Source organism: Antechinus flavipes, chromosome 4 (genome assembly GCF_016432865.1).
Source record: "Antechinus flavipes isolate AdamAnt ecotype Samford, QLD, Australia chromosome 4, AdamAnt_v2, whole genome shotgun sequence".
In the NCBI taxonomy this organism is placed as follows: Eukaryota; Metazoa; Chordata; class Mammalia; order Dasyuromorphia; family Dasyuridae; genus Antechinus; species Antechinus flavipes.
In genome coordinates, this window is record NC_067401.1 from 466,046,201 (window position 1) to 466,053,932 (window position 7,732).

At 40.7% G+C, this 7,732-nt stretch overlaps 1 long non-coding RNA gene across 1 annotated transcript; it reads left to right on the forward strand.

Annotated features, from left to right (window-relative positions):
* Nucleotides 1–994: 994 nt before the first annotated feature.
* Nucleotides 995–7,232, forward strand: LOC127560533 (uncharacterized). Its single transcript, XR_007953350.1, has 3 exons — nt 995–1,148; nt 6,869–6,949; nt 7,032–7,232. It is a non-coding gene; the product is annotated as an uncharacterized LOC127560533 (long non-coding RNA).
* The last annotated feature ends 500 nt before the right edge of the window (nt 7,233–7,732 follow it).

A 7,732-nucleotide genomic window follows, 5' to 3' on the forward strand; every position in this document is an offset into this window, starting at 1 on the left:
GCTGGGCTCCTGAGAACAGTCCGGGCCAACTGAGAACTCCCAACATCTTGTGGGCTGCCCTTGGACAGCCCTTTTCTCTGTGATCACTAGTGCCTGCTCCATCACTCAACTGTCAACTTGGGTGGCGCCCCTCTCTGGTCCCCAGCTTCGCCGGGTTGATCCGGCTTTCCCCAGCCGCAGATTTGACCCTGCTCATTGTATGACTGTGAGTGGCTGTCAGCACATTCTGCTCCCCCTGAAGCCCAGAATCAATCTGAAATGTGCCAGTGTAGACGCTCTGTGTCACGGGTGTCCACCTCGAAAATCCAAGTTTAGAGAGCGGATCTATCACTCTGCAACCGAGTATGAAATCTTCAAAGGGCGTTTTTCCATATCTTGTTTATGTAACCTAGGAGGAATGCCTTTGGGGAAATGGTTCACATCAACTCTGGGCTGAAATCTTCAAAGAGAAAAAGAAAGTCCTAAGAGAGCCCGATGATTATTTTCCAAAAGGTGTTTGCTAAATGTGGTGATGGGGATCCCTCCCCCCACTTCAAATTCCTCAAGGCGGTTTCCACACTCGTCTGTGTACTGGAAGGAAAAACACCCCCCTAAGGGCTCATTTCGCATTTGCCATCCTCTACCTCCACTACCCAAAGCTTCCCGAGGAACCCCAAATCATCTGTTTTTTCTACTAGAAGGATATCGGCATCCCTCGCTTGATAGGAACCATGTCTGCCGAGTGCCGAACATGCTGTTGTAACGAGGTTTATTATTGTAGCCAACACCAATAATAATCAGCACGGATGGGTGGAAGGAGAGCATGCTCTCGCTTCCTCCAGGCCAGGCCGCTCCTGCTCCTAATCACGTCCCCCCGAGGACTTCACAGCGAGTTTACAAAGTACTTCGGGTCCCCACGCCATAAACTTAGGAAAAACATGGACTTGGAAGCTGACCGGAAAGGTTACTGTTGGAATAGATTTTTAACTCGAGGCATTTCAGTTATTTAAATTGACTCAGACAGTACAAGCCGGTCCCTGTGACATTCTAGACCCCGCCACAGTCAACGGATCCTGGCAGGCAGCCACCCCTCCCATCACTTGGCCGAAGCTAAATCAGCAGCAACACATCAGCTCTTTAGAATTACGTGCTTGGTCGTGGGATTACAAGTGAGCACGCTGCAGAGGCGGCCGGAATACTGATGCGCCCGACGCGGCGGGCAGCAAACCCGGCAGCTGGGCCCGCCGCTGCGGCACTCGGGGCCTCCCCGGGCCTTGGCAGCCCCATCCCACATGTTGGCCTTTTCCAGAAAGGGAAGGGCGCTGGGACGCGGAGATGAGGTAGCCACGCTGGGATCTGTTCGAGAAAGCCACTGAGATGCGGGATCTTCCGATTTTATGAGTAGTATGGTGGACAGAGCCGGCGACTTCCGGGCCTTTTGACCCAGTGTGTGGCAGTGTGGCAGCTTTCTTGTTGTTCTTCTTTTTGTTCTTCTTCTTCTTGTTCTTCTTGTTGTTCATCTTGTTCTTGTTCTCTTCTTCTCCTTTTTCTTCTTCCTTCTCTTCCTCCTCCTCCTCCTCCTCCTCCACTTCCTCTTCCTCCTCCTCCTCTTTCTCCCTCTCCCTCTCCACCTTCTTCTCTTCCTCTTCCATCTCCTCCTTCTCCTCTTCCTCTTCCACCTCCTCCTCCTCCTTCTTCTTTTCCTCCTCCTCCTCCTCTTCTTCCTCTTCATTCCCCTCCTCTATTCCTATTCTTCCTCCCATTCTTTTCTTTTTCTTCTCCTTCTTTTCTTCTTCTTTCTCATCCTCCTCCCTCCCTTCCTTCCTGAATTGATTTTATGACCATGAACAATCCACTTCAACTCAAACTCAATTTCTTTATATGTGAAAAAGGGATAAAAAGTTTGATTTTGCCTTGCCTTGATCAAAGCATTCTGTGATGCTACATTGTAGGAACACTGGTTTAAGAGTGGAAGGATCCTAAGATTATACAGAGAAAGTTAGACAATACTTTACAGATCCTTTAGTGACTACTGGTTTTTCCACATTTTGGGGTCCTCTCTTGACCAATCAGACTGGTGAAACTTAGGGAGCTCTTCTCACACTCATGCTTCCAAATGAAAAACATTTAGAGTGGAAAATACATACGCTGATAACTATATTTTAACATAATTGGTTTTCTATGTAATCTAGTATTTTTGTTTTTGTTGTTTTGGAAAATTTTATTCTATTAAAGGGTCTGTGGGATTCTTCAAACACTGCCAAAGAGGTCTATGGCACAACAAAGCTTGACAACCCCTGGTTCAGATGGTCTTTGACTTCTAACTATAAATATATGTTTTTAAGATCCTACAAGTTTTTCAGTTCTGAATCAGTGAACCTACAAGCCTCTTAGCAGTAGTGCGAGCCAGGAGAGGCAAATTAGAGATCATTGTCCTTATTACACCAGCTGAATCTTAGTTAACAAGTGATTGCTGGTCATAGAATAAACGAATCAAAAACTATTCATTAACTGCCTACTATCTGCCAGATACTGTGCTAGATGCTGGAGATAGAAATATCATAAATCAAATCGTCCCTGTTTTCATGGAATTCCCCAAGAACCCCAAAGCTCCTCGTTCCATCTCCAAACCTTTTCAATCAATCTGAAATCTCACCTTGCTTATCATCTCAATAAGACATGGCACTTATGAATCCCTCTCGAGCTGATAAATACCCTCCCGTGACATTGTCCTGCTGGGGGATCTTGTGAATGATGAAGTCTTGAGGATAAGTTAAAGGGTTCCTTTGGAGGATATAAACGAAGCTTAATTTCATTATCGTAATGACGCTGACATACAGTGTCGCCACTAGAATGGTCTTTGCTCCAGTTTACATTCCTCATGGTGTGGATCTGGGTTCCACTTGCCATTTAGATGTAATTGCCACTTTATTATGATTTTTTTCACAGTTAAGTGGAGCATTTGAGCGCAGTTGAATTGCTGGGAGCCTTGGTGGAAGAAATCTATTAGTGGGATGGCTTGAAACAATACACAAAGGAGCCCTGCGTGTGGTCCGCTCTCCACTCTTTCCACCACCTTATGTTAAACAATAAATCTCCAAGTCAGCTAGAACTCTGAGACTCCCATCCAGCAAGAGCCGCATTTTATCTTTTATTCATTGGCAGGAACATAGCTGTAGGAGGTATTCAAATCGTACTTTTATTTAAACAAACACAGCTGGATCACAGTCTCTTAATATAGCAATTCTCTAATGAAAAATAACAACATAGTATTTATCTCTTTTCTTTTGTGTGGCTCTCAATTTGCTAAAATTAGGCAGACTTCAATCCCCCACAAAATTGGCATGTTTTCCTGACCAGAGTGAGAGCTCATCGCAGCTAACTGCAAAATTATAATGGGGCTGTAATTATAGCGGGGCATGTGAACTACACATCCCCGTACTGCTGTAAGCATAAACGACAAGGGCTTATACAATTAGGATGTAATAACATCATTTGTCTTAAAAGGAGTCAGGCAGCTGATTTCCTTTATTGAATGGAGCCCTTCCATTATATGCCGTGTCAGGGTTACATCGGTGCCTTACCCATAGCAGAAGGAAGGTGGGAGCGCCCCAAGGTTTGGGACAGCCACCGTTTCCCAGTTCCGGAAGAGAGTCCTATTCCTATTCCCTTACTCTTGGATGGAAATTCTTGACCCTCTCATGAAGGAATGTTGAAAGAGGGTTTTGATTCTTGTGAGTTCAAGAAAATAAAAACATTCTTTACATCTTCTTGTTTTAAGAATAGAGAATGTCAAGGCTGAGATGCTGAAAACTGGGACTAATATAACTTACCTCAGGTCCACTCATGGACTGAGATGCCAAAAAATGTAGCATAAAATTAAATGTATAGGATTAGAAAAGACACCATTATACTGACAAAAAAAGTAATATTTTCCCATCCTTATTCAAAGATTCCCTGAAATTCAGGGCATCCATGAGGATCCCATTTTATCTCATGAAGATTCCAACATTTTAAAGAACTTTTCCAACTTCCAATAAGAGATCAAGAAGGGACTTTAGTTAGACATGGAGTGTCCATGATTCAAAGGGCTTTTGAATATGGAATGTGAGAGTTTAAAGAGACCTTAGAACATGGCAACATCACAGCTGGGAGAATCTTTAGAACCGAGAACGTGCTAGCTAGAAGGAATGCCAGAACAAAGAACGTTGGAATTGAAAGGGACCTTAGAATATGGAACAGCTGAACTACAGTCCTCACATCATGTAGAAATAGAATGATAGAAGTGGAAAGAACAGTGGGTATGAAATCAATCAATAAGAATTTATTGAGCATTTATTTACTAGGCAGCTGGGTGGCACAGTGGCTGCCTAGTACTCAGTGTCAAGAAGATTTTATTTTGAATCCTGTCTCAGATAACTGCCTAGCTGTGTGAGCCTGTGTCATTTAAATTCTTGGACCTAGTTTTCCTCATCTGTAAAATGGGAATAATAACAATAGTATTTACCTCTCATTGCATCAAATGAGATAACAGGGCAACGCATTGAAAACCTTAAGACTCTATAATATAATTATTTTTATGAATATTAATCTATGTGCTAGACGTAGTGAATGATAAAACATAGAATATTAGAATTTAGAGGAAACATAGAACATGGAATATCATGGCTGAAAATGACCATAAAACCTTAACCTGGAAGTCATGGACCCCTTGTATTTCAAAGGATCCTTGAATGAGAATTCCCTTAATGGCAAAACATATTATTTCTTTATTTCACTATCACTTTTTTCCTTAGTAATCCTATACACTTAATTTTGTGTTGTATTTTTTACTGAGCATCTCAGTCTAGGAATGTGGCTGAGGCAAATTATCATAATTCCATTTTTCAAATTTAATAAATCAAAGCTCAGGGAGTGTATCTGTGTCTCAAAACTCTTCTGCAGCCCAGTCCATTTTGTCCCCTGTATCAATGCTACTTTCTGGAAAGGTAAATTAATGGTAGTGGTTCACTTGTAGGACTCCCTGGCCATTTGGGAGTGCTGCAATAGGTATTCCCTGTACTCATGAACCCAGCCCAAATATAAGAACCCTCTTCCACAAGGTCCAGATTTGGTAGATGAATTCTAGGGTAGATTAAGTCAGATACATTGTAATTTGACTCTGAGATAGTGATGTTTCTTAGATAGTTGGTTCCCTTAAAGAATGAACAACCAACAAACCAAACCAACCATATTGAGATTAAGTGATTTGTAAGGTAAGGATTGTATAAGGTCCGAATTGTATGAGGCAGGATTTGAACCCAAGTTTTCTTGAAAGGAACATTATTCTATTGGGCCTAGGAGAAAGCTATGAAGTAGGAGAAATTTCTTCCTAAATTATCCTTCCTGATTTCCTCAACACATACACATATACACACAAGAGGTGTATATGTCTGAAAGATATAGAGTTCAAGAATTTTCTTCCATGATTTACAGATTAAGAAACTGAGGCTCAGTTACATAAATTTACTTGCTTACGGTCACACAGTATAGAACCAGTATTTAAATCCAGGGCTCCTGATTTTATCTTTGTTTCTGAATACTGCTATAGAATCTTTCTCTATTGGAGTTGGAAGGCATCTATGAGACTACTTAGCTATGAGAACAGCTAATCCCCCACATTTTACAGATGGAGAGACTCTGGTTTTATAAGTTCAGTTGTTTGCTCATGGTCGCATGGCTAATTTGAGGCAATGCTCAGACTTGAAGCCAGGTTTTCTGACTCCTTGTCTTTTCCCGTTATTTATTTGTTATTCATTCATTCATTCATTCATTCGTTTGTTTGTTTATTTATAAATGTTGCATCTCTTGATGAAATATAATATGGTCCTTAATGACAGGGACTGTTTGTTTTGAATCTTTGTTGTTTAAGTGGCTTGTACAGTGCCTAATATTTAATAGGCATTTGATAAATGCTTGTTGGATGACATTGTCATCCCACTCTCACAATGATAGCTAGTATTTAGACAGCATTTTATGAATGTTATCTCATTCAATCTTCACAGTACCTTTATAAAATAGGTACTATTATTCTCATTTTTACAGGTGAGGAAACTGAGGGTAATAGAAATTAAATGACCAGTTCAGGATCCCACAGCTAATAAGCATCTGAGATAGTCTTTACTGATTTCAAGCCTAATCCTATGCACATGACTATCTCAGAAGAGTTTACTGCTTTTCTACAGTAAAAATAAATTCACAGCTAGCATTTATATATCACTGGGAGGTTGGCAAAGCAATCCATAAAAAATAATCATTTGATTCTCACAACAACTGTGGGAAGTAGGAACATCTCTATTTTACAGATCTCTGTAAAACATCTCTATTTTACAGATAAGGAAACTGAGGCAAGTAGCTCTTAAAGGACTTGCCTAGGATCACCTAGCTAGTATATTTCTAAAGGTAAATTTAAAATCATATTTTTCTAATTTGAAATCCAAATTAGGATTTCCCTAACTGCTGGGTCCTCTTTAACTGCTACTATAGAACATATAATAATGTACACATTCAGAGTACTGAAGATTGGTATATTTGTCATGGGAAGAGTCTTGGATTGGAGAGGTCATTTTCATTTTCTGGGTCCTCAGTTTATTCCTCTGTAAAACATGAGTAAGATTAGTTAGACCCTTGCTGATTTTAACTCTTTAATCTTATCCCAAGTTATTATCCTGTGAGGGAACTGGGGACTTAATATTTTTATCCTTCTCTTGATGCATCTACATTTTGTAAGAGGCACCAAAGGTAAAGCAATGTTTAACTCAAATTAATTACTTTGGTTCAAAGTACGTGGGGGTAGGGGTGCGGACTTGTTGGCACCCTCCTCCATCTGCTTACTTTGTCTTCCCATAAGGCAACGACAATGAGGTTGGTGCAGACTGCTGAGAAGGCTGTCCAAATGAATACCAGCTCTGACACTAGCAGTGTGACCAAGGTAAGTCACTTAATTTCTCTGAGCCTCAGTTTACTTCTCTGTAAAAATGGAGATAATAAACCTTTTTCCAAACCCCTTGCAGGATTGTGGAAAGAAAAGTATTTTATAAATTGAAGTGAGGAGAGAAGCTGGACTTGGGAAACTCCAGTTTTAAATCCTGCCTCCGACATTTGATATTGGTGGGATCTCAGCAGGGATTATATTTGTATCCCCCCCTTTTCTTTTGGTATCCCAGCGCTTAGCACAGTGCATGACACATGATAAACATCTAATAAATTTTTAATGACTGACCAGCTCTGGGTGAGACGTTTAACATCTCTGGGTCTCAGGTTCCTCATCTATAAAATGAGAATGTTGCTTCCATCTCTAAATCTAATTTTTTTTTGCAAGGCAGATTTTGTCTTTCTTTCTTTCATATATTTTTCCTCTTAAAAGTATTGACTTATTTTATTTCTTCATTTCCTAATATAGCCCTCCCCTTTCCCATTCAGGGAGCCATCCTTTGTTACAAAAACTAAAAAAAAAAGAAATGAGAAAAAAAATCAATTCTGGAACACTAACCAATCTATGAACCAAGTCAGGTCATCTATTCCGTGTTCCACATCCACAATTTCCCACCTTTAAAAACTACATTGCCATATCCCTTCTTTGGGGCCAGACTTGGTCATTATAATTGCATAATGAGTTATTTTTGTAAGTGCTTCCTTGTGTGTTGGCTGGACTAAGAGAAGGTGTAAAGAGGAATGAGGCTCCTCTCATTCTCATCCAGGGAGCTCTGCCAGG